General features: G+C 38.6%; 1 long non-coding RNA gene and 1 other non-coding gene across 2 annotated transcripts; one reads left to right on the forward strand and one right to left on the reverse strand.

Moving 5' to 3' along the window:
- The first annotated feature begins 2,048 nt into the window (after window positions 1-2,048).
- Window positions 2,049-2,746, forward strand: LOC114411616. Its single transcript, XR_003666502.1, has 3 exons — window positions 2,049-2,160; window positions 2,316-2,423; window positions 2,558-2,746. It is a non-coding gene; the product is annotated as an uncharacterized LOC114411616 (long non-coding RNA).
- Window positions 2,747-21,644: 18,898 nt separating this feature from the next.
- LOC114413940 lies at window positions 21,645-21,751 on the reverse strand. Its single transcript, XR_003667078.1, has one exon. It is a non-coding gene; the product is annotated as a small nucleolar RNA R71 (small nucleolar RNA).
- Between the last annotated feature and the right edge of the window lie 5,228 nt (window positions 21,752-26,979).

A 26,979-nucleotide genomic window follows, 5' to 3' on the forward strand; every position in this document is an offset into this window, starting at 1 on the left:
TATTCACCACTAAAAACAGTAATGACTTATAATCTTCAGTGGAGACCATGAGTACACACAAGGTGTGTATTAGATTAAATGCAAGACCATAAATATGTACAATTTTTCAATAAAAAATAATTTTATTAATAGTAAGTAGTTATTTTAAATTATATTTAACAGACATAAATAATATAACAAAAATAGTAAACAAATATATTATAAAAAATGTTATTAAACAAATGCATAAATTTAAATGTATGTAATTATATAAATATTAATTTATTTTGACTTTCATTATAAAACAGTTTTTAATACTTGATTTTAATATTTCTATTTTAAAAATAAAATTCATAAATATAATTAATAAATTTACAATAACCAATAAATGAATGCACAAACTTAAATACTCAAAAGATAAGGCCCTTTTACATTAAGACCATGTAGGAATAGAAAAGGCTTAAGTAGGCGGAGACCCACCAAAGAGCCCACACACACACACCACTATTTAAGCGAAAGAAGGAGGTAGAGAAGAAGAGGAGGAGCAACAAAGATCACAAACCCTAATTCCTAAAGCTTGGTTTGAAGGATCCTTGAGGTAGTGTTTTCTTCTTGTACACTGATATCCCTTTGATTGCAAGATTTCCCCTCTTCTTCCCCTTTTCTCCCTTTGTACCCTAGGTTTGGGTTTTTTTTTTATTTTGCATGATTAATGGGTTTATTAGGTAAATTAATCAATTATAAATTTAAATAAGTGTTGAGGGGCTAATTGAAGTGCTTATGAGTGTTTGTGGGCCATGAGTGACACTAGATCTATAGCTAGTAGATTTGCAACTTTTTTAGTCGGTGGAATTTTTGTTTCTCATTTCTAGATGATCTTTACTTAGTGAGACATTAAGAGAAGATCATGACTTTTTAGATTTTCTAACAAGATGTTCTTGCTTAACAAGAGATTACTTTCATTGAGTGAGAACAACACAATGAATGGGTTTATTGTTGTTGGGTGAGAGATTATTTTCCTTAAGAAACTATCATCAACAAAATAAAAAGGTAAAGTTTATCAAAATTCAAAAATGAAATAATTCTATCTGTGTTATATTATGTCGCAATATGGATTAATTAATTTTACTTTGTTTCAAATAATTTTACTATTTATGTTATTGTTACTTTAAATAATTTTGATTATAAATAGATTATTAATGAGTTTTATTGCAACAAAAATTTCAAGGTGAATAATATTTCCATATGATAAGGTAATTTTTTTGTTTGTCCAAGACACTAAAAATCTCAGGACCCCGCCTTGAGAGATCTAGAGTAAGCTCTATTGACATTGGCGAGAGGTTATTCTCCAATTCTCCCATACAAAACAAAAGGCGAACTTCAATAATAATAATAATAATATATATAATATTATTTGAGATACCATAAATACGTAAAATATTATATTAAATGCAATAGATTTTCAATCAAAAGAAATTTAATATTATAAATATTAAATAGTAATTTTCATGTAAAAAAATAAATAATAATTTTTGTCCCTATTAAATATCATAATTTTAAAAATCAAAAATCACTTTATTCCTAAATTGGAAAATGAACCAAAACTAGAGTACTAACTGAATATTTTCTAGTGGACGCACTTACATGAGGATTACATGTCTAAAAAGAATGTTTTCCACCTTAACATCTCACTTGTAGTAACATTTTTTTTATCACATATCTGAATTTCTTTTGTCCTCTGTGTTAGAGAAAATAGTTTTTTTTTTCTTTTCTAGAACAACAAATATGACTTCCATAGAGCAACAACTTAATCTTGTGGTGGTCGCACAACCAATTAATGCTATTAAGGATGCTGATATCCTCGAAAGACTTTGGAAAGGCTTCGAAGACCAACTATGGGTAAGTGAATCTGATTAATATCCCCTTCAAATATCTTCTAATATTCCATATTCATTAGTTTTATTTTTCACAATAACCAAGAATTTTCACATCATGGTCTCTTTCTATAGTCCTTCAATTTCAACCTAGTAAGTTTTTAACAACTTAATTATTTATACTTAATAGAAAGCCAAGACGATAGCATCAGAACGTCTCCGACTTGGTGGAGATTCATCAGTTGCGCCTACATTCCCAATGCTAGAGACAAACGCATCAGATAACGCTGATGAAACCTCTAGAAAAGTAAATCTCTGGTTTTTCAAATTTTCATAAGTCTTTTTGGATTTTAAGATTTCATTGCATTTATCGTTAGGATTAATTTTTTGGTTTGAGAGTGTCTCATTTTTGCCTTAAAATCATATCAGTGTGATTTATATGATGAAGTTGCTCACATGCAGACTCTACGCAAAAGGGGAAGAAAGACAGCTTCCAAGGTTCTCTTCCAAGTGCCTTTTTCTTTTCAACCTCCTGAATTTTGTTTGAAGGAAAACATCAACCTGGACATAGTAAGTTACTATCTAATTTTTTTTATTTTCTTTTTATGTTTGTTTACATCTTATATGAAGTATAAATGTGCAATTTGTGATTTATATGATATAATAAATTTGTTATTGAAGCATAAGTTGACAATTTGCAACAGGTATTATTAAATCGATTCAAGAATGAATCAAGTTGGGGGAACCACGTTCCCAAATTTTCTATAGAAGAAAGATTAAAAAATTGGGTCATCGAAAAAAGGGAACGCATGCAAAGCAAGGACAAAGAAAAACCTAACGCTAAAATGCAAGATTATGTAAGACTGGATTTTCAATAATTTTAGTAGTTAATAAAAAAATCAATAATTCTAAGTGTAAGATAAGATTGAAACTAAAATATACATGCATGCTAATTTTAAGAAGAAAATACATATACCTACAAGAAATGAAGTTAATATATATATATATATATATATATATATATATATATATATATATATATATATATATATAAGCTTATATTGACCACTAATATATATACAACGATCATTTGTGCAGTACTATATTCATTCAGCATCGCAGAAGACATTACGGTCTCATCAAGAGGTCATTGAGTTTTTGCTCGACGTAGAAATTCCTCGAAAAGGTGGTAGCAAGAAAGCAAAGGTTGTCGGGGCTGTAGATAATCAGGTACGTATTTTTTAATATTCAAAACATGAAGCATTGTATATAATATATATACACATGGTCTACATAACAATGATATATAGAGAGAAAAAATGGGAGATATAGATAATAGTTGACGTATATAAGGTAAGGATGTCCTGTATTTTAAAAAGGAATAAGCTTCCACTTGTATATTGCAACCATAATAAAAGCTTTCTGTTTTTCCCTCCCGTGGATGTAGCCTTTCTCAAGGTGAACCACGTAATCCTGTGTGTGTTCTTTCTCATTCTCTTTCTCTTTCAATTCTGCTGCAATTCGGTGTGTATGACATTTCTGGTCTGGTGCATTTTCTGCTGCTATTCTTGCTTGTTCTTCATCACTTCCATAACAAACTGGTATCAAGAGCTCTAGTTGTGATCAAGGGAATTCAAGATTCTCGTATGAATACAAAGATCAAGCTGTGGGAGTCTTGTTTCTGGTTCTTTCGCTGCTTCTTTGTGATCAAGAACATTCAAGAAATCATGTCAAACACAATCAGGATTGAGAAATTCAATGAAAAGAACAGCTTCAATCTGTGGCGCATCAAGATGCATGCTTTGTTGAAGGAACAACGTGTGTGGGCTCCTGTTGCTTATGCATCTGTGAAGAAAGAAGTGGCTTCTGAATCAAAAGAAAAGGCCTTTATTTAAAAGATTGAAGAACTTGCAGAACAAGAAGAAAAGGCTCACTCACTAATCCTGCTTTCCTTGTCTGATGAAGTTTTATATGAAGTTGCAAATGAAGAAACTGCAAGTGAATTATGGCTCAAGTTGGAAAAGTTGTATATGACTAAGTCAATCTGCAACAAACTCTTCTTGAAAAGGAGTCTATTTGGTTTACACATGAAAGAAGGTACATCTCTTAAAGATCATCTTGATGAATTGAATTCTATTTTGATGGAATTAAGAGATATAGATGTTAAGATAGAGGATGAAGATGTTGCCATGATTCTGTTAGCCTCTCTACCACCATCATATGAAAGCTTTGTCAATTCTCTTAGTGTTGGTAAGGAATGTGTCACCATGGAGGAGGTGAAATCCAGCTTATACTCAAGGGAACTTCGATCTAAAGCACCTGGAAATTCTGAAGAATCAAATGGATCTGGTCTTGTTGCCTCTAACTCGAACAAGAACATCAAGAAAAAGGTGTTTAAAGGAAAGAAGAAGACTCATGTCAATCCAAAGGATATTTGTAATTACTGCAAGGAGCCAGGTCATTGGAAGAAAGATTGTCCCAAGAAAAAGGGCAAATCATCTGCTGCTGTTGCCAAGGAAGGTTCCACATCTGAAAATGAGCTTGTTCTCTCAGTTGTTGATCATCACCAACATTCTGAAAATCAGTGGATATTAGACTCTGGCTGTTTCTTTCATATGTGTCCTAACAAAACCTGGTTTGACACCTATGAAGAGAAATCGGGTGGAAATGTCTTCATGGGAAATGATGTCACATGCAAGACAATTGGAATTGGCACAATAAAAATCAAGATGCATGATGGAATTATCCAAACACTCACTGAAGTTAGGCATGTTCCAGAGCTGAAGAAGAATCTAATCTCCATAGGTATTGTGGATGGAAAGGGGTTCAAATGCAGCACTGAAAATGGGGTCATGAAAATTCAGAAAGGCTCTGCAATGGTGATGAAGGGTATAAAGAGGGGTAATCTCTATATACTTCAAGGTACAACATGTATTGATGATGGTCTAGTAGTTGTTGCATCAAGATCCAATAAGAGTATACCTGACTTAACTCAATTGTGGCACATGAGGCTAGGTCATATGAGTGAAAAAGGTATGATGATACTTCAAAAACAGCAGCTGTTTGGAAATCAGAAACTTGATGAACTGAAATTCTGTGAGCACTGTGTTTTCGGCAAGCAACATAGGATTAAATTTCCTAAAGCAATTCACACCACCAAAGGAACTCTTGATTACATTCATGCTGACTGTTGGGGCCTGCAAGAGTACCTTCTCTAGGTGGTGGAAGGTATTTTCTGTCCATAATTGATGACTACTAAATGATGACATGGATCTACATCATGAGTCAAAAGAGTCAAGCTTTCAAATGCTTCAAAGAATGGAAGGCACTGATTGAAAAACAAACTGAAAGGAAAGTTAAAAGACTCAGAACTGATAATGGCTTGGAGTTTTGCTCAACAGAATTTAACAAATTCTGCAGAGATGAAGGGATTGCTAGACAGCTTACTGTTAGGAACACTCCTCAGAAAAATGGAGTTGCTAAAAGAATGAACAAAACACTTCTGGAAAGAACAAGATGTCTATTGTCTAATGCTGGTCTCAGCAGAAGTTTTTGGGAAGAAGCTATCAATACAACTTGTTTTCTAATCAATAGAACACCCTCTACTGCTATAGGACTTAAAACTCCTATTGAAATTTGGAATGGCAAAACAACAAACTACTCAAACCTAAGAGTATTTGGCTGCAATGCTTATTATCATGTCAATGAAGGAAAGTTGGTACCTAGATCAAGAAAGGGTCTGTTCATGGGTTATGGTGATGGGGTGAAAGGCTATAGGATCTGGTCATCATCCGAAAAGAAAGTTCTACTCAGCAGAGATGTAATTTTTGATGAATCACATCTGTTTCATCCCAAGCTTGAGGTTCCAATTGCTGGAACACAGAGCTGCCACTCTCCTCAAGAAAAGGATGTAGAATCTACAGCCAAAGACTCAGAAAAAGGGTCATTCTGAAACATCTCCTGAGGTTCTTCAAGAAGGTGAGAAATTAGAAGATTTCAGTGCAAATGAGTCACAATTGGCTGCTGAACCTGATCCTCCACAGCTCAATTCTGAAATCAATCAGAGACCAAAAAGGGTCACTAAACCTCCAGAAAGATATGGTTTTCAAGACATGGTTGCCTATGCATTACATGCAGCTGAAGACATAGATTCAAATGAACCAGCCACTTACCAAGAAGCTATCAATCATCCTGAAGCTGAAAATTGGTTGTTAGCTATGAAAGAGGAAATGAAATCTTTATATAAGAATCAGACCTGGAAACTTGTTGAACTACCTAAAGGAAGACATGTGGTAGGCTGCAAGTGGATATACAAGAGGAAACCCGATCTTTTAGAAAAGGAAGGGATAAGATACAAGGCTAGGTTAGTTGCCAAGGGATTCAGCCAGAAAGAAGGAGTAGATTTCAACGAAATTTTTTCTCCTGTGGTTAGACATACATCCATCAGGGTTTTGCTTGCTATAGTGGCAAACCAAGATCTGGAACTTGAACAACTTGATGTCAAGACTGCTTTTCTCCATGGAAGATTGGAAGAAAATATTCTAATGAAACAGCCTAAAGGTTTTGAAGTTCAAGGAAAAGAAAGGTATGTTTGTCAATTACAGAGGTCCTTGTATGGGTTGAAACAATCTCCAAGGCAATGGTACATGAGGTTTGACAGTTTTATCACCAGCCAAGGATTCAAGAGAAGTCTCTATGACTGCTGTGTTTATCACAACAAGGTGGAGGATGAATCAATGATTTATCTTCTACTCTATGTAGATGACATGCTTATTGCAGCAAAAAACATGTGTGATATACAAAATCTGAAGATTCTCCTGAATGGTGAATTTGATATGAAAGATCTAGGGGCTGCGAAGAAAATCTTAGGAATGGAAATCTATAGGGACAGAACTCAAAAAAGGCTATTTTTGTCTCAAAAGGATTACATTCAGAAGATACTTGTAAGGTTTGGAATGACTGACTCTAAACCTATCAGCACTCCCCTTTCAGAAAAAGAGAAGTTGTCTGCTATGATAAAGGTTCAAGCTCAAGCTGATCAGGACTACATGTCAAAGGCTCCATACTCAAGTGCTGTTGGCAGTCTCATGTATGCCATGGTCTGCACCAGACCTGACCTTGCTTATGCTGTTAGCATGGTTAGTAGGTTCTTAAACCAACCTCAGAAGGAACATTGGAAGGCTGTGAAGAGAATTTTCAGATATCTAAAAGGGACTGCAGATGTAGGTTTGATATATGGATCTCACTCAAATTGTTGTCTCACTGGCTATTCTGATGCAGATTTTGCTGTTGATCTTATCAAGAGAAGGTCATTAACAGGGTATGCTTACACCCTTGGTGGCTGCTTGGTGAGTTCGAAGGCAACACTCCAACCTTCTGTTGCCTCTCAACTACTGAGGTTGAATATATGGCTCTTACTGAAGCTGCAAAGGAAGGAATTTGGCTGAGAGGTCTGATAAATGATCTCGAAATTAATCAAGAATATGCTAACATCTACTGTGACAGCCTTAGTGCTATATGCTTGGCCAAGGATCAGGTTCATCATGATAGAACCAAGCATATAGATGTTAGATATCACTTCATTCGGTCAGAAAGAAGAATCAAAGTTCATAAGATCAACACTCTGCACAATCCTGCTGATATGTTCACAAAGCCAGTTCCAAAGAGCAAGTTTGATCACTGCTTAAGCTTGCTCAATGTTGATTGTTGGGGTTAAGATCATGAGTGTTTGGAGGGAGCAGTTTGTGTCCTATATGGATGTTAGTTCAAGGTGGTGAATTGTTGGGTTGTGACCTAAATCCATATGGAAGATTATTCTGTTATTTTTTTTTTGTTTTGTCCTCAGCCTATATAAGGCAAGGATGTCCTGTATTTTAAAAAGGAATAAGCTTCCACTTGTATACTGCAACCATAATAAAAGCTTTCTGTTTTTCCCTCCCGTGGATGTAGCCTTTCTCAAGGTGAACCACGTAATCATGTGTGTGTTCTTTCTCATTCTCTTTCTCTTTCAATTATGCTGCAATTCGGTGTGTATGACATTTCTGGTCTGGTGCATTTTCTGCTGCTTGTTCTTCATCACTTCCATAACAATATATATATATATATATATATATATATATATATATATATATATATATATATATATATAAAAGCTTATACTGACCACTAATATATATACAACGATCATTTGTGAAGTACTATATTCATTCAGCATCGCAGAAGACATTACGGTCTCATCAAGAGGTCATTGAGTTTTTGCTCGACGTAGAAATTCCTCTAAAAGGTGGTAGCAAGAAAGCAAAGGTTGTCGGGGCTGTAGATAATCAGGTACGTATTTTTTAATATTCAAAACATGAAGCATTGTATATAATATATATACACATGGTCTACATAACAATGATATATAGAGAGAAAAATGGGAGATATAGATAATAGTTAACGATGTTACACTTTACAGGTCTCAGGTTCAGCATCCCATGAATCAAGTAGAAGGAAAGAATTGTCATTCACTTCCCAAATAGTGAATAAGATGAAGAGTAGTGATGAAAAAGGGACTAATGAATTGGATAATAAGGTGATGAGTGATGAATTGAAGAATAAGATGAAAGATTTAGAGAAGGAGATTATGTCGTGGGATGATGATGAAATGGGGCTATATAAGATGGTTGACATTAATGAAATTGAAAATGAACTGATGATTCAAGAACTGTTGAACCTGTGGCGTCCCTAAATTAATGACTGGTTTGATAGTAATGATTTAAATAACAAAAACCATGGTAAATTTTTTTTTCTTCTTCTTTTCCCCTTTTTTTTCCATTTCTTTCTCTTTTCACCATAACTAGGTTTAGAAGGAAAATCCTCACTATAGAGTCCTGAATGGCTAGTTCACAACTCTATTCGGAGTCATTTCTTTCTTACCGCTCATAATCTCTAAACTAATTTGTTGTTTCAAAAGGAAGAATGTACCAGCCATTACTTTAGGTCGTCACGTGAAAATAAAAGAATAAAATACGGTCGATAAACTCTTTTACAAATAAAGTTGCAAATGCTTTCTTTTCGAGTAACAAGATTGATCATAAATACATTCATCATTTAAAGCTGTTCAAAATATGGGAGTTTTACAAAATACACAGTGTCATCCAGAGCAAAGGTGTCCATAGTGGTGGCCTCAGCCACATGTATACAATCATCAAATTCCTATACAACAGGTCTACCCATACATAAACAAAAAGGTAAACCTAACAGTCAGTCCTAGATACACCCACCCTCAAAAAGTATACAAAACTAGTCCGAAGAGCTGTCCACTATGATGAAGAGCCTCCACTGGCCGCCATCTCTCTCGGGCCACTATCCTCCGTAGAGTCTGCCTCGGATGCCGACATGACGTCCTCGGGAGAATCCACCTCATGAAGTGGGTCCTCATCACCCTCTAGAAAGTCAAGAGCATCCACAGCAGGCTCGGGAGGTAGCTCCTCGAGATCCTCCTCTGGGTCTTCCTCGGATGACGTCACCTCGATCACTTGGACTGGCTCCACTAGACGGTATGGTGTAGGCGTGGGTAGTATCCACTCCACAGTGCGCTGAAGCGTGCGCACGGGTTCATCTGGATGCACCAAAGAAGTCGCCGTAAATCGAATAGTGCCCCGAAATCGGCACCTCGTGTTGCCTTCGAGGGTCTCCCAGGCTCCCTCTAGGCACTCCATCTCTACTCGATCATGGATTAGCTGCGTCGCCATCACGATCTACAAGAAAGAAAAGAAATGGGTAGACTCTTTCACAAGAATCTAACTATGCCGCAACACAATGCTTCTCATAACCATTACATGCAAGTGAAAGGGGTATCTCAAGGCTTTTCATCTCTGGTAATCGATTACACAGCCTTGGTAATCGATTACCAGAGGCCAAACTCGAATCACACAGCTTCAGGACATGAAAACCTGAAGAGGCACTGTGTAATCGATTACACATACCTGGTAATCGATTACCAATGACCCATTCCTCTGTGTAATCGATTACACAGACTGGTAATCGATTACCAGAGGCCTCTACAACCTGCTGCCTTCAATTCTAAGCCTGGTAATCGATTACACCCCCTTGGTAATCGATTACCAGAAGCCCTCATGGCTTCCTGACCTCGTTTTCAAGCCTGGTAATCGATTACACCCCCTTGGTAATCGATTACTAGAGACCATCTTAGCCTCCTGTCTTCATTTTTAAGCCTTGTAATCGATTACCCACCCTTGGTAATCGATTACCAGAGGCCATAACCCATATATCACACAAGATTCACAGCTGGCCAGCCACCACAAGCCTCCTTGCTTTGTGGTCTTTGTTCCTTTTATCTGTTGACTGCCAGGAGCTCGCCTGTTTAGGTACATCACAGGTTCTCACTGACCGACTATGCTCGGGTTGGGTCGGGATTGGTCAAGCTTGGTTTTGGGCAATAGCACCCCACCTGACGTCCCCAAGGTCTCCTGACCCCCGCGACATATCTCCAGGTACCACTCTGTGGTCAACGAATAAAAGCAGGAAGTTTCACCCTTCTACACTTCCTCATCTCAAGCTTGTAGGATTATGGGGTACCCATCACATGTGGTACTAGGCGGCGGTCGGGCGATGGTGCACAACAAGTTTTCCACATCCACAAAGCGCGCATAAACCCACCATCCCCTGTTGCCCACCTCCAACTAAGCTCACGTACTCCCACGTAGCTCATATCCTCGTTTCTCTCAACACCGGGTCCCCATCAATCCTCCCAAGCTTCCCCAACATCAAAGTAATACAACATTCAAACAGCACAAGCTATCACATCCAAGCAAAACAGGGCAAAGGCAGAAAACTCTGCCCAAAACACCAACCAAAATCATAGCTTTTCACATACAAATACCCCAGAAACATTTCCTTCGTTCCCATTCGTTAACTGTTGGATCCACTCGAAATTTTTACTGCAAGTCTCTAGTACATAAGCCTACATTTTGACCGTTGGGATCTACTAGCAAACATCCAGAACTCATTCTGCACTACTCTTTCCACAACCAGCAAATGCATAGCAATTTTTCTGCACTTGTGCAAAATTCTGCTGCACAATTTCACAGCAAAAATCTGCACAAAGAGCAGATTTCGAAAACCACACTTCCCCTCATCTAATCTTGCCCAAATCAAATCCTACAAGTCCCAAATCATGTATCAATCATGTCTAAACCAAAGTCAAGCTTCAAACCACAACAACACAAAATCTAGGTGTCCAAAACCCCTCAATTTAATGGATTTTCTAGGCTTGAGAAGTCAAATTGAGAATGGGACAAATTTGAAGCAAACTCTCACCTCACACAAGTCTATAACATCAATTTAAACTTGTTTAAACTGGATTTACGCTTAAAATCTCACCGAATCAAAATTTGACTCTTCAACACCCAAATTTACCCTAGAAATGGCTCTTTGTTCACTTTGGTCATTTGTTTTTCTCTCTAGCACAGCCTAACCTTTCTCATAAGTCCTAAATGGAATTTCAAGCTAAGATTAACTCACTCTAACCTCTAAATACTACCAATTCCAGATTTGGCCTTCCAGCCCTAAAAAATTCACTCTTTTTCCACTCATAACACCACATTCTCACTTTCTAACCCTAGGTTAATTCTACCCTTCATCTCTAACAGTTTTCCATAAGCAATTTCAGCACATGAACATCACAAGCATCATCATAAAAACCCTAAAATAGAATGGGTATGTTTAACTCATCCAAACATGGCAATTTCAACATGTTTTCCACAAATTTCTTCACAAATAATCATCATAAAGCAGAAACCTAGCAAGACTACCCATCATATCTCCCAAAACCCCATACCCACGAAAATCAAAGGAGAAAGAAGTCCACACAAACTTGAAATTTCGAAGTCCCACTCGTAGACACGCACTTCACGACTCCGAAAATGCCCTCCTTTCGCGATTTGGAGCAGAAATGGGCACCAAAGGTTGAAGCTTTGTTGGGCAACAATGGTGGAGGAAGAAAAGAAGAAGAAGGTTGCGTGAGAGAGAGGGAGAGCTTCTGAAATTTCTTTTGGCTGAGTGAGGAGAGAGAACAGTTTTTGGTTTTAAAAAGGGTTTCTCTTTTTCTATTATTTTATTCAAGCTATGCCACATGTCTCCATTTGAGTGGAGCAAAAAGGGCCCACTTTCTCTTTTGATTGTGACCCATACTCAGCCACAAAAAGTGAGAAAAATCTGACCTTTTGAAACGCTAAAATCATGCCTCAGTTTGCGTGCCGTTTCTCTGGTTTTCGAAAGTAATCAATATATATATCAAAACGCTCAGAATAAAACCCCGAGCGTGGTTCAGAGGTTGGTTTTGTTAAATTTTAAGTCGCATGCAAAACGATGATTTTTAAACTAATTAATTAAGAATTAACCCATAACCTCCCAGTTATGGATTTCTCTTCCTTAATTAGCCTAACCCGCATATCTTGCCCCCGCTATTCCTACTTCTACCAAGAACATATAGGCATATACACTGAATAATACTTATATATATAATCATTCGAAATACATCGTTTTCAAAAATTCCGGGTAGAAATTTCCAGGATGTCACAGAACCAGCCGGGAGAATTGTTGTTTAATTTGTGATATCATTGATGCCCCAAGCATGTGTGTAATTTTTAACATTGTATGTGTGTTTGCACGCATGTGCATGCTGTTGAGAGAGAAAAAGAGAGGTTAGTCATATCTAGAGTTGTACCATGTCTTGTATTTTGGGATTATTAGTTTTTATTTTTTTTAATGAAATCCTATTTGTTCAGTTTGAAGGAAATTTTGAAATTAATTAAATCCATTTTGATTTCCTTCTAATAATCTCTTCTTATTTTTAATAATTTATAAATTTTTTTCAAAACATCTCATCATTCTTTTTTTTTGTGGTCATATATTTCAAGAATAATTGCCTAGTGATTCCGCAAAGGCCAACCTTCAACTGGTAAGGATGGAAACAATTTCACCGGGTAATTATATATTTATCACTTTATATTCTTAAGCAATCTTTACCGTGCATCACATTAACTAGGAGGTATAATCTTCCCTTTTTCCTAAAACTTTATCCCACAAAATACAGTTATAAAGGGAAAAAAATATTCCATTCATACTCAAAAGTAATTTATCATTTTTGGAAGGTAATCCAATAGAAGCCAAGGAGAATTATGATTAAATATTAAAAGGAAAACCTTTTCGATGCAGATATAGATTTGTAATTTGAAGTACTAAAAAACAATACAATAATTAACAAAATTTTGGACGGTAAGATAAGGATTGCTTCGTGTTCAACTTGGGTAATTGCTAACATTAATGATGTTATTAATCAATCAACCACATCATATTTCTATTTAAATCCTCAATAAAACCTTCATATCTCAATCTACTGAAAATCAAATATTTAAGAAGAATGTATACTAGAAATAAATTTCATTCTTTTACACTTTATATTTTTAAAATGATTTATGATGTGTCACATATGTTGATAATCATATAATATTGCTGTAAATAATAAATATATATACTATAATATTAATATTATTATTAATTAAATATATATATATATATATATATATATATATATATATATATATATATATATATATAATTTATTGATTTAGTGAATATAAACAAATGATTACAGTAATAATAATTATCTTATATTAGTCACTAAATATTCAATGACCACTTTGGTTATGGGCTAAAGAATGATTAATAAAATAGTTAGATTTGGGCTTAAGAACTAGGAAACAAAAATCTACTAGAGGGGTGTATTCAGTAGGAACTGGTGTTCAACTAGGAAATCTGGCCAAGCACAAAAGGGAGTGTTGGTAGTAAGTGTACATGCATGTGGACCTTATTTTAATCCAAAATGAAAACTCCAAACAATTCTTGAGTATATTCATTATTGCATTTTGGGAACTTTCTTCTGTCTGATGGGGGAGATGTGATTATAGTTCGAGTATCAAATAATTTAAACCAAGGTTTAAGTTTCACAATTCACTGCAAAACCAATAACCAAGACTTGGGAACTCAAGTGGTGAATCCGGGTTACTTTGAACGATTTGAACTCCATCATGGCAATGCCGCTGGCACAAAATTCTTGTTTTGCAAAATAACATGGAGAGATGCATCAATTGATTATGCCATTTACCAAGATGTATTTAAAAAGGGATGTATTTCGAATGATAATATATATAAGTATTATTCAGTGTATATGCCTATATGTTCTTGGTAGAAGTAGGAATAGCGGGGGCAAGATATGCGGGTTAGGCTAATTAAGGAAGAGAAATCCATAACTGGGAGGTTATGGGTTAATTCTTAATTAATTAGTTTAAAAATCATCGTTTTGCGTGCGACTTAAAATTTAACAAAACCAACCTCTGAACCATGCTCGGGGTTTTATTCTGAGCGTTTTGATATATATATTGATTACTTTCGAAAACCAGAGAAACGACACGCAAATTGAGGCATGATTTTAGCGTTTCAAAAGGTCAGATTTTTCTCACTTTTTGTGGTTGAGTATGGGTCACAATCAAAAGAGAAAGTGGGCCCTTTTTGCTCCACTCAAATGGAGACATGTGGCATAGCTTGAACAAAATAATAGAAAAAGAGAAACCCTTTTTAAAACAAAAAATTGTTCTCTCTCCTCACTCAGCCAAAAGAAATTTCAGAAGCTCTCCCTCTCTCTCACGCAGCCTTCTTCTTCTTTTCTTCCTCCACCATTGTTGCCCAACAAAGCTTCAACCTTTGGTGCCCATTTCTGCTCCAAATCGCGAAAGGAGGGCATTTTCGGAGTCGTGAAGTGCGTGTCTACGACTGGGACTTCAAAATTTCTGGTTTGGGTGGACTTCTTTCTCCTTTGATTTTTGTGGGTATGGGGTTTTGGGAGATATGATGGGTAGTCTTGCTAGGTTTCTGCTTTATGATGATTATTTGTGAAGAAATTTGTGGAAAACATGTTGAAATTGCCATGTTTGGATGAGTTAAACATACCCATTCTATTTTAGGGTTTTTATGATGATGCTTGTGATGTTCATGTGCTGAAATTGCTTATGGAAAACTGTTAGAGATGAAGGGTAGAATTAACCTAGGGTTAGAAAGTGAGAATGTGGTGTTATGAGTGGAAAAAGAGTGAATTTTTTAGGGCTGGAAGGCCAAATCTGGAATTGGTAGTATTTAGAGGTTTGAGTGAGTTAATCTTAGCTTGAAATTCCATTTAGGACTTATGAGAAAGGTTAGGCTGTGCTAGAGAGAAAAACAAATGACCAAAGTGAACAAAGAGCCATTTCTAGGGTAAATTTGGGTGTTGAAGAGTCAAATTTTGATTCGGTGAGATTTTAAGCGTAAATCCAGTTTAAACAAGTTTAAATTGATGTTATAGACTTGTGTGAGGTGAGAGTTTGCTTCAAATTTGTCCCATTCTCAATTTGACTTCTCAAGCCTAGAAAATCCATTAAATTGAGGGGTTTTGGACACCTAGATTTTGTGTTGCTGTGGTTTGAAGCTTGACTTTGGTTTAGACATGATTGATACATGATTTGGGACTTGTAGGAATTGATTTGGGCAAGATTAGATGAGGGGAAGTGTGGTTTTCGAAATCTGCTCTTTGTGCAGATTTTTGCTGTGAAATTGTGCAGCAGAATTTTGCACAAGTGCAGAAAAATTGCTATGCATTTGCTGGTTGTGGAAAGAGTAGTGCAGAATGCGTTCTAGATGTTTGCTAGTAGATCCCAACGGTCAAAATGTAGGCTTATGTACTAGAGACTTGCAGTAAAAATTTCGAGTGGATCCAACGGTTAACGAATGGGAACGAAGGAAATGTTTCTGGGGTATTTGTATGTGAAAAGCTGTGATTTTGGTTGGTGTTTTGGGCAGAGTTTTCTGCCTTTGCCCTGTTTTGCTTGGCTGTGATAGCTTGTGCTGTTTGAATGTTGTATTACTTTGATGTTGGGGAAGCTTGGGAGGATTGATGGGGACCCGGTGTTGAGAGAAACGAGGATATGGGCTACGTGGGAGTACGTGAGCTTAGTTGGAGGTGGGCAACAGGGGATGGTGGGTTTATGCGCGCTTTGTGGATGTGGAAAACTTGTTGTGCACCATCGCCCGACCGCCGCCTAGTACCACATGTGATGGGTACCCCATAATCCTACAAGCTTGAGATGAGGAAGTGTAGAAGGGTGAAACTTCCTGCTTTTATTCGTTGACCACAGAGTGGTACTTGGAGATATGTCGCGGGGGTCAGGAGACCTTGGGGATGTCAGGTGGGGTGCTATTGCCCAAAACCAAGCTTGACCAATCCCGAACCAACCCGGGCATAGTCGGTCAGTGAGAACCTGTGATGTACCTAAACAGGCGAGCTCCTGGCAGTCAACAGATAAAAGGAACAAAGACCACAAAGCAAGGAGGCTTGTGGTGGCTGGCCAACTGTGAATCTTGTGTGATATATGGGTTATGGCTTCTGGTAATCGATTACCAAGGGTGGGTAATCGATTACAAGGCTTAAAAATGAAGACAGGAGGCTAAGATGGTCTCTGGTAATTGATTACCAAGGGGGTGTAATCGATTACCAGGCTTGAAAACGAGGTCAGGAAGCCATGAGGGCTTCTGGTAATCGATTACCAAGGGGGTGTAATCAATTACCAGGCTTAGAATTGAAGGCAGCAGGTTGTAGAGGCCTCTGGTAATCGATTACCAGTCTGTGTAATCGATTACACAGAGGAATGGGTCACTGGTAATCGATTACCAGGTATGTGTAATCGATTACGCAGTGCCTCTTTCAGGTTTTCATGTCCTGAAGCTGTGTGATTCGAGTTTGGCCTCTGGTAATCGATTACCAAGGCTGTGTAATCGATTACCAGAGATGAAAAGCCTTGAGATACCCCTTTCACTTGCATGTAATGGTTATGAGAAGCATTGTGTTGCGGCATAGTTAGATTCTTGTGAAAGAGTCTACCCATTTCTTTTCTTTCTTGTAGATCGTGATGGCGACGCAGCTAATCCATGATCGAGTAGAGATGGAGTGCCTAGAGGGAGCCTGGGAGACCCTCGAAGGCAACACGAGGTGCCGATTTCGGGGCACTATTCGATTTACGGCGACTTCTTTGGTGCATCCAGATGAACCCGTGCGCACGCTTCAGCGCACTGTGGAGTGGATACTACCCACGCCTACACCATACCGTCTAGTGGAGCCAGTCCAAGTGATCGAGGTGACGTCATCCGAGGAAGACCCAGAGGAGGATATCGAGGAGCTACCTCCCGAGCCTGCTGTGGATGCTCTTGACTTTCTAGAGGGTGATGAGGACCCACTTCCTGAGGTGGATTCTCCCGAGGACGTCATGTCGGCATCCGAGGCAGACTCTACGGAGGATAGTGGCCCGAGAGAGATGGCGGCCAGTGGAGGCTCTTCATCATAGTGGACAGCTCTTCGGACTAGTTTTGTATACTTTTTGAGGGTGGGTGTATCTAGGACTGACTGTTAGGTTTACCTTTTTGTTTATGTATGGGTAGACCTGTTGTATAAGAATTTGATGATTGTATACATGTGGCTGAGGCCACCACTATGGACACCTTTGCTCTGGATGACACTGTGTATTTTGTAAAACTCCCATATTTTGAACAGCTTTAAATGATGAATGTATTTATGATCAATCTTGTTACTCGAAAAGAAAGCATTTGCAACTTTATTTGTAAAAGAGTTTATCGACCGTATTTTATTCTTTTATTTTCACGTGACGACCTAAAGTAATGGCTGGTACATTCTTCCTTTTGAAACAACAAATTAGTTTAGAGATTATGAGCGGTAAGAAAGAAATGACTCCGAATAGAGTTGTGAACTAGCCATTCAGGACTCTATAGTGAGGATTTTCCTTCTAAACCTAGTTATGGTGAAAAGAGAAAGAAATGGAAAAAAAAGGGGAAAAGAAGAAGAAAAATTTTACCATGGTTTTTGTTATTTAAATCATTACTATCAAACCAGTCATTAATTTAGGGACGCCACAATTGGTGGTATCAGAGCAAAAGTTGGATTCTAGTGAACCTGTTATGGTCTTGCTGTGTGAATGTTGTGTATCTCTGAAACTTGGGAGTAGGTTTCGGGGAGTGACGTTAAGTCACACATTGTGTGCATTTCTGCCTTCTTGTCTTGAGCATGGATGTGTGGCTGATTCATAGGGTTGTTGTGTGTATAAGTATGTATAAAGAGAGGGATGTTGTTATAACTGTCATAGCCTGTGTGGTACACTCTCTCATTAGGATTTCTTGGGTACTAATATTTTCCCTACAGGATAGGTATGGCAGGACGTGGTAGGGATCAGAACCGTGATGTCCTTGACCGCATCACTGTTGTGCTGGAAACTCTGGTACAGGAACATGATGTGGAGCCGGCGGAGTATCGAGGACTCATGGCTTTCCGTAAGAACCACCCGCCAAAGTTCAGTGGAGACTATGATCCGGAAGGTGCTAGGTTGTGGTTAGCTGAGACGGAGAAGATTTTCGAGGCGATGGGTTGCCTTGAGGAGCATAAGGTCCTCTATGCGACATTTATGCTCCAAGGGGAGGCCGAGAATTGGTGGAAGTTCGTGAAGCCTTCATTTGTTGCACCTGGAGGCGTGATTCCTTGGAATGCCTTCAAGGAAAAATTCCTGGAGAATTACTTTCCACAAGATCTCAGGAAGCGGAAGGCGAGGGAATTTCTGGATTTGAAGCAAGGAAACATGTCTGTTGGAGAGTACACGGCTAAGTTTAATGAGCTTCTACAGTATTGGCCTTAATACCAAGATGCTCGGAATGAGGAGGATCTGTGTGCTCAGTTTGAGAATGGGCTTCGGTTGGAGATCCAACAAGCGGTTAGCTACATGCAGATCACGGATTTTAATCAGTTGGTGACAAAGTGCAGGATTTTTGAGGACAGGATGAAGGAGAGGCAAGCTAGAGGCATTGGAGGACCTCAGAGAAACCATCCTTTCAGGGGGAATAGTAACAAGAGGATGAAGCCGTATGCTAGCAACAAGGGGAAACAACCTATGGCTACCTCCAACATGAGCCAGTCAAGGGGGACTGGGGTACAATGCTTTCAGTGTGGGGGACCGCATCTTAAGAGGAATTGCCCACAGCTCCAGCAGACACAGGAGAACCGTTGTTATGTGTGTGGCAAGGTGGGTGATGTGCCATCATTTTCTTCTATTTTCTAAACCCTTTTTGCACCATTTTAATTATTGATTGGTCTTAATTGTCAATTAATTAGGCAGTTTTATTATTTTGGCTCATTTAGCTAATTTGATGTTTTTAATCTAATTTCAGGAATTAATGAAACATTGGGCTTAATCCGGATTTTGGTTGTGGACTTGAAGAGGGCAAATAAAGCAGCGCTTACCTTAGTTAATTTCTAATTAGGAAATTTCACAATTTTATTTTATGTTGTTCAGTGTTTATTTCGTTTTGGGCCAGAGTATTGTAATAGGGCCCAGTGACTTTGAGTGACTCTTTTTAAATAGCTGCCTTGGGATTCGTGCAGGGCATTCTATTCTGCCATGCTATTTTCATTATTCAGAGCTTTGGTTTTAGGTTTTCACGTTTTTCTGTGCCCTTGTTACAGTTTTCGTTCTTAATGCAAATTTCCGTTTTCTGCTTCTAATTACGAGTTCATTCTTGCTTCTTCTTCTACTTTCATTTACATTTCTGTTCATTTACGTTTCTGTTCATTTACGTTCTTGTTCATGTTTCATTTACGTTTTCTGTTTGAATCCATGGAAGGCTAGATTTTCTGGTGTTGTTTCCTTTTGAGGACGAAGCCCAACTCTCTTTGAGGTTTCGTTCGTAATGTGGTTTCCTAGCAGTTTTCCCTTCACTAGTTATCCCAATTTCGTGAATATTAATCAGTGCACGCTTCGTGTTCGATTAATTGCTTCTGAGCCTAACTTGCGTTCATGCTTAAAGGACGAAAGGCTAACTGGTGTATGTGGTGCCTAATCACGTATTGAAAACCCTAAGTTGATTTTCGCTTAGTAAATTGAAATAGGGTTGGATTAAGTGGTTGACTGTTAGGGACGAATTCTCCATAACCCAGGATAAGAGAGTGGCTTCTGAATCAGAGGAAACAACCCGTTTTTAATATTAGTAGTTTCGTATTCCATTTTATTTGTTCTGCTCTTTAATTACCAAACAGCCAAACCCCCCCCCCATCGTTACTGTTACTGCAAGTATATTATGAACATTTGGCTTGTCACTGCTCGTTGGGAAACGACCTAGGATCACTTCCTAGTTACTGCATTTTCATGTTTATTTGATTCGGGTACGGCTTCGATCAAATTTGGCGCATTGCCGGGGAGCAGTGTCAAAAGGTTCATAATAGCTAGCTAGTGTTGTGTGTTTAATCCTTTCGTGTTTTATGTTTAATTGTTAGTATTGTGTTAGTATGTGTGTTAGTGTTGATTAGTGTCCTGGTATTTTGTTTAATGTGTGTTCTGTTTCAGTTTTACCATTAAGCGTTTCCCCTGTTTCAGTCTTGGGTGTTTTGCTGTGAAGATTGTGCTTGAAAACAGAGTAGTAGTAGAAATCAACTTGCGGAAAAAGAGAGTAGTAGTAGAAATCAATTAGAGACGGATTTTAGCGACCACCCATGCTGAATTAATTGGGATTTTTTGTTTTAGTAGCTAGGGTTGTTATTTTTGGCTGAATTTTTTTGTGGTAACTTCTTTTAATCCATATTTTGTGGGAAAAATAGCTAGAGCCTTTAGTTTGGTCAGATTTGAAAGTTCCAAAAAACTAGCAAATTTTGTGTTTGTCAAAACTTCAAACGGCCATAACTTTTGCTCCAGTTATCAGAATCGCAATTATTATATATGCATTTGGGGTAGAAAAAAATTTCCTACACCTTGGTAGCCTCCGTAGGCTGGCTGAGGTCTCCATCGTCCAAAAAAAAGCGATTCTGTCAAAAGTTTTTTATTTTTCAAGTTTTATTCACTTATTTTTCTTAACCTACCAATTTTAGCTTTCATAGTTAAACTTTGAATTTTTGTCTGAAATTTTTTGTGCTATCTTCTCATCATTTTATAAGGTTGCTCACAAAATTTCAAGTCATTTGGATATCATTTGAGGGTAGTTGTAGTTCAAACCTACACCTTTATTTACATGACAAGGCAACTAGTTGTGTGCATGCTGAATGTAGTGTATGACTAGAGGCAATCCATCTGACTTACAACCCTTTGATCCTGAGATAGATAGGACATTTCATAGATTAGTTAGGCATCATTTTATACCTTTTGATCATTCTGAGCATTCCATAACTGGTGAATCTGTGCATTCTGTTATTGGTGATTTTGAGCATCCTGATCTTGAGCATTATAATTTTGAGCATTCTGATTCTGAGCATTCTGATTTTGCACATTCTGAGAACATGGCACAACCTCCACCTCGTGAGAGGACTCTAAGGGAAATGGCTGCACCTGATTTCACCTATGAAAGCTTGTGCATCCAATACCATGATGAGGATGTCCCATATGTTCTTAAGACTGGACTGATTCATTTGCTTCCAAAGTTTCATGGCCTTGCAGGTGAAGACCCGCACAAACATTTGAAAGAATTTCACATTGTCTGCTCCACCATGAAACCCCAGATGTCCAAGAGGATCACATATTTCTGAAGGCTTTTCCTCATTCATTAGAGGGAGTGGCAAAGGACTGGCTGTATTACCTTGCTCCAAGGTCCATCACGAGCTGGGATGACCTTAAGAGAGTATTCTTAGAAAAAATTTTCCCTGCTTCCAGGACCACAGCCATCAGGAAGGATATCTCAGGTATTAGACAACTCAGTGGAGAGAGCCTGTATGAGTACTGGGAGAGATTTAAGAAACTATGTGCCAGTTGCCCCCACCATCAGATTTCAGAACAGCTTCTTCTCCAATATTTTTATGAAGGACTCAGTAATATGGAGAGAAGTATGATAGATGCTGCCAGTGGTGGAGCCCTTGGAGACATGACTCCTGCTGAAGCCAGAAATTTAATTGAGAAGATGGCCTCCAACTCCCAGCAGTTTAGCGCCATAAATGATGCCATAGTCATTAGAGGAGTGCATGAGGTAGCTACAAACCCATCTGCATCATCTGAAACTAAGAAGCTTGAAGGCAAACTGGATGCATTGGTCAACTTGGTAACCCAGCTGGCCTTGAATCAGAAATCTGTACCTGTCGCAAGGGTTTGTGGTTTGTGCTCCTCTGCTGACCACCATACAGACCTTTGCCCTTCCATGCAGCAACCTGGAGCAATTGAGCAGCCTGAAGCTTATGCTGCAAATATTTACAATAGACCTCCTCAATCTCAGCAGCAAAATCAACCACAGCAGAGCAATTATGACCTTTCCAGCAACAGATACAACCCTGGATGGAGGAATCACCCTAACCTCAGATGGTCCAGCCCTCAGCAACAACAACAGCAGCCTGCTCCTTCCTTCCAAAATGCTGCTGGCCCAAGCAGACCATGCATTCCTCCACCAATCCAACAACAGCAACAACCCCAGAAACAGCCAACAGTTGAGGCCCCTCCACAACCTTCCCTCGAAGAACTTGTGAGGCAAATGACTATGCAGAACATGCAGTTTCAGCAAGAGACCAGAGCCTCCATTCAGAGCTTAACCAATCAGATGGGACAATTAGCTACTCAATTGAATCAACAACAGTCCCAGAATTCTGACAAGCTGCCTTCTCAAGCTGTCCAAAACCCCAAAAATGTTAGTGCCATTTCATTGAGGTCGGGAAAGCAGTGTCAAGGACCTCAACCCGTAGCACCTTCCTCATCTGCAAATGAACCTGCCAAACTTCACTCTATTCCAGAAAAAGGTGATGACAAAAATCTACCTAACAATTTCTGTGCAGGTGAATCTTCTTCCACAAGTAATTCTAATTTGCAGAAGTAGCACATTCCCCCTCTTCCATTCCCTCCAAGAGCAGTTTCCAACAAAAAAATGGAAGAGGCAGAGAAAGAGATCTTGGAAACGTTTAGAAAAGTAGAGGTAAACATACCTCTGTTGGATGCAATAAAGAAAATTCTAAGATATGCCAAATTCTTGAAGGAGTTGTGCACTAATAAGCGGAAGCTTAAAGGAAGTGAACGAATTAGCATGGGCAGAAATGTCTCCGCATTGATTGGTAAATCTGTTCCTCAAATTCCTGAAAAATGCAAAGATCCAGGTACATTCAGCATACCTTGTATTATAGGGAATAGTAAGTTTGACAATGCCATGCTAGATTTAGGAGCCTCTGTTAGTGTTATGCCTCTGTCGATTTTTAATTCTCTATCTCTAGGTCCCTTGCAGTCAACTGATGTGGTAATTCATTTAGCTAATAGAAGTGTTGCCTATCCTGTTGGTTTCATAGAAGATGTCTTAGTTAGAGTTGGTGAACTGATTTTCCCTGTTGATTTTTATATCTTGAATATGGAAGATGGATTTTCTCAAGGATCAGTTCCCATCATTCTAGGCAGACCCTTTATGAAAACTGCTAGAACTAAGATAGATGTTTATGCAGGCACACTGTCCATGGAGTTTGGTGATATAACTGTTCATTTTAATATTCTGGATGCTATGAAATACCCATCTGAAGATCTTTCTGTATTTCGTGCTGAAATAATTGACCATGTTGTTGATGAATACATGACTGATCTTTATTCTAATCTGCATGCCTCTCACTCTTCATGCATTGAGTCTGAAATTGTACTTGATCATATGTCTGAATTTGATGCTGAGAGTGAATCTGAGAGTGATATTGATGCATGCCTGGTGGTGGTGTTTTACCTCTTGAGATTGATTTTATAGAGTCAGATAAGACTAACCATGTTTCAGGAAGTACACATACCTCTGACTTTCTTTATAAGGTAAAGGCTGAGAAACCATCTCCTTCTACCACTGTCCAGCCGACCACACCAGAATTGAAGCCTCTGCCATCAAATTTAAAATACGCTTACTTGGATGATAGCAAGAGTTTTCTAGTGATTATATCTGCCTCCCTTGCTGATGAGCAAGAGGAGAAGTTGTTGTCAATTCTCAAGAAGCATAAGAAGGCTATAGGCTGGACCCTGGCGAACATTCCTGGTATTAGCCCATCCACATGTATGCATCGAATAAATTTAGAGGATGGAGCTAAACCAGTAAGACAGCCACAGAGAAGACTCAACCCGGTGATTCTTGATGTAGTGAAGAAGGAGATAACCAAGCTTTTGCAAGCTGGAATCATTTATCCTATCTCCGACAGCCAATGGGTGAGTCCCGTCCAGGTAGTCCCGAAAAAGACTGGCCTCACAGTGATCAGAAATGAGAAGGAGGAGCTGATTCCTACTCGGGTGCAGAACAGTTGGAGAGTCTGCATTGACTATAGGAGGCTGAACCAGGTTACCAAAAAGGACCATTTTCCCCTGCCATTCATTGACCAGATGCTTGAACGCCTGGCAGGTAAATCCCACTACTGTTTCCTTGATGGTTTTTCTGGTTATATGCAAATTACTATTGCTCCTGAGGATCAGGAAAAGACCACATTCACCTGCCCCTTCGGCACTTTTGCTTATAGGAGGATGCCTTTCGGCCTGTGCAATGCCCCTGGTACCTTCCAGCGGTGCATGATTAGTATTTTCAGTGATTTTTTAGAAAATTGCATAGAGGTGTTTATGGATGATTTCACTGTATATGGATCCTCTTTTGATGGTTGTTTGAATAGTTTGGAAAAAGTTTTGAATAGATGCATTGAAACTAACCTTGTTCTAAATTTTGAAAAATGTCATTTTATGGTTGAGCAAGGTATACTTTTAGGCCACATTATTTCCAATAAGGGCATTGAAGTAGATCCTGCAAAAATTTCTGTTATTTCACAATTGCCTTACCCCTCTTGTGTGCGAGAGGTGCGATCTTTTCTTGGTCATGCAGGATTCTACAGGCGCTTTATAAGGGATTTTAGCAAAGTAGCTCTTCCACTGCCCAACTTGTTGCAAAAGGAGGTGGAGTTTGACTTTAATGACAGATGCAAAGAGGCTTTTGATTGCCTCAAAAGAGCGTTGACTACCACCCCCATCATCCAGGCACCCGATTGGACAGCCCCTTTTGAGCTTATGTGTGATGCATCAAATTATGCATTGGGGGCTGTCCTTGCTCAAAAAATTGATAAATTGCCCAGGGTGATATATTATGCTTCTAGGACTTTAGATGCTGCCCAAGCAAATTATACTACTACTGAGAAAGAGCTTCTAGCCATAGTTTTTGCTCTTGAAAAATTTCGATCTTATTTGCTTGGTACTCGCATTATTGTTTATACTGACCATGCAGCTCTAAAGTACTTGTTGAAGAAGGCTGATTCTAAGCCTAGGTTGATCCGATGGATGCTCTGGCTCCAAGAGTTTGACTTGGAGATCCGTGATAGGAGCGGAGCACAAAATCTAGTTGTTGATCATTTGAGTCGGATCGAACGTGTCTCTGATGCAGATTCACCTATTCGGGATGATTTCCCGGATGATCATTTGTATATATTGTATAGTATTTCTGACTCTCTTTCTACTCCCTGGTTTGCTAACATTGTCAATTATTTAGTTGCCTCTGTTTTTCCTCCCTTAGCATCTAAGGCCCAAAAAGATAAGATTAAAAGTGATGCTAAGCATTTTATTTGGGATGACCCCTACTTGTGGAAATTGTGCAGTGATCAGGTCATTAGACGGTGCATTCCAGATCATGAGACTGACTCAGTCCTGCAGTTCTGTCATTCTTCCGCACCGGGAGGTCATCTGGGTGTTCAAATGACAGCTCGCAAAGTGCTTGATTGTGATTTTTATTGGCCCACCATCTTTAAAGATGCGTGGAAGATCTGCAGCACTTGTGAGCAGTGTCAGAGAGCAGGAAATACACTTACATGGCGACAACAAATGCCTCAGCAACCTATGCTATTCTGTGAGGTGTTTGATGTCTGGGGTATAGATTTCATGGGTCCTTTTCCTGTCTCTTTTGGTTATGTTTATATTCTCCTTGCAGTTGATTATGTTTCAAAATGGGTGGAAGCCAAGCCCACTAGAACTAATGATGCTAAAGTTGTCGCAGACTTTGTCAGGTCTAATCTATTTTGCAGGTTTGGAGTACCTAAAGCAATTGTTAGTGATCAAGGAACCCATTTTTGCAACAGGACAATGCATGCCCTGCTTAAAAAGTACGGGGTGGTACACAGGGTATCCACACCATACCACCCCCAGACTAATGGACAGACAGAAATTTCTAACAGGGAAATCAAGAGAATTCTAGAGAAGATTGTGCAGCCAAGCAGGAAAGATTGGAGTACCAGGCTTGATGATGCTCTCTGGGCACATCGGACTGCCTACAAAGCACCCATAGGAATGTCTCCTTATCGGGTTGTCTTTGGAAAGGCATGTCATCTTCCAGTGGAAATTGAGCACAAAGCATACTGGGCAGTGAAGACTTGCAACTTCTCTATGGATCAAGCTGGCGAGGAAAGGAAGTTGCAACTGAGTGAGTTAGATGAAATCCGCCTAGAAGCCTACGAGAATGCCAAGTTCTACAAAGAAAAGACCAAGAAGTTCCATGATAGCATGATAGTTAAAAAAGACTTCGTGGTTGGGCAAAAAGTGTTATTGTATAATTCTAGGCTTGGACTCATGAGTGGTAAGTTGAGGTCTAAGTGGATTGGTCCTTTTGTTGTTACTAATGTTTTTCCTTATGGTACAGTTGAGATCAAAAGCGACTCCACAAACAAGAGCTTCAAGGTCAATGGACATCGACTTAAGCCATTCCTCACGAACCCTTCTTTAGTGGACGTAGTGGTGGAAGAGACTTCCTTACTCCACCCTACTCTTCCTCCACCATGACTTAGGGAGTTTTTCTTTTCCTATCTCCTTCTTTGCTTTTATTACACTTGTCCGATTCTCTTTGATGATTTAATTGTTTTTAATCTTTTAATTGTGCTACATTGAGGACAATGTGTTGTTTAAGTATGGGGGGGGGAGTGTTCTTTGGTTTTGCTAGTTTTGTTGGTTTTGTTAATTTGTTAGTTGTGTTAATTTGTTAATGTTGTTAGTTTCGTCGGATTTTCAGTTTAATATTTTGGGTCAATTTCATGTGCACGTATGAC

This window comes from Glycine soja, chromosome 5, assembly GCF_004193775.1.
Source record: "Glycine soja cultivar W05 chromosome 5, ASM419377v2, whole genome shotgun sequence".
Classification (NCBI taxonomy): Eukaryota; Viridiplantae; Streptophyta; class Magnoliopsida; order Fabales; family Fabaceae; genus Glycine; species Glycine soja.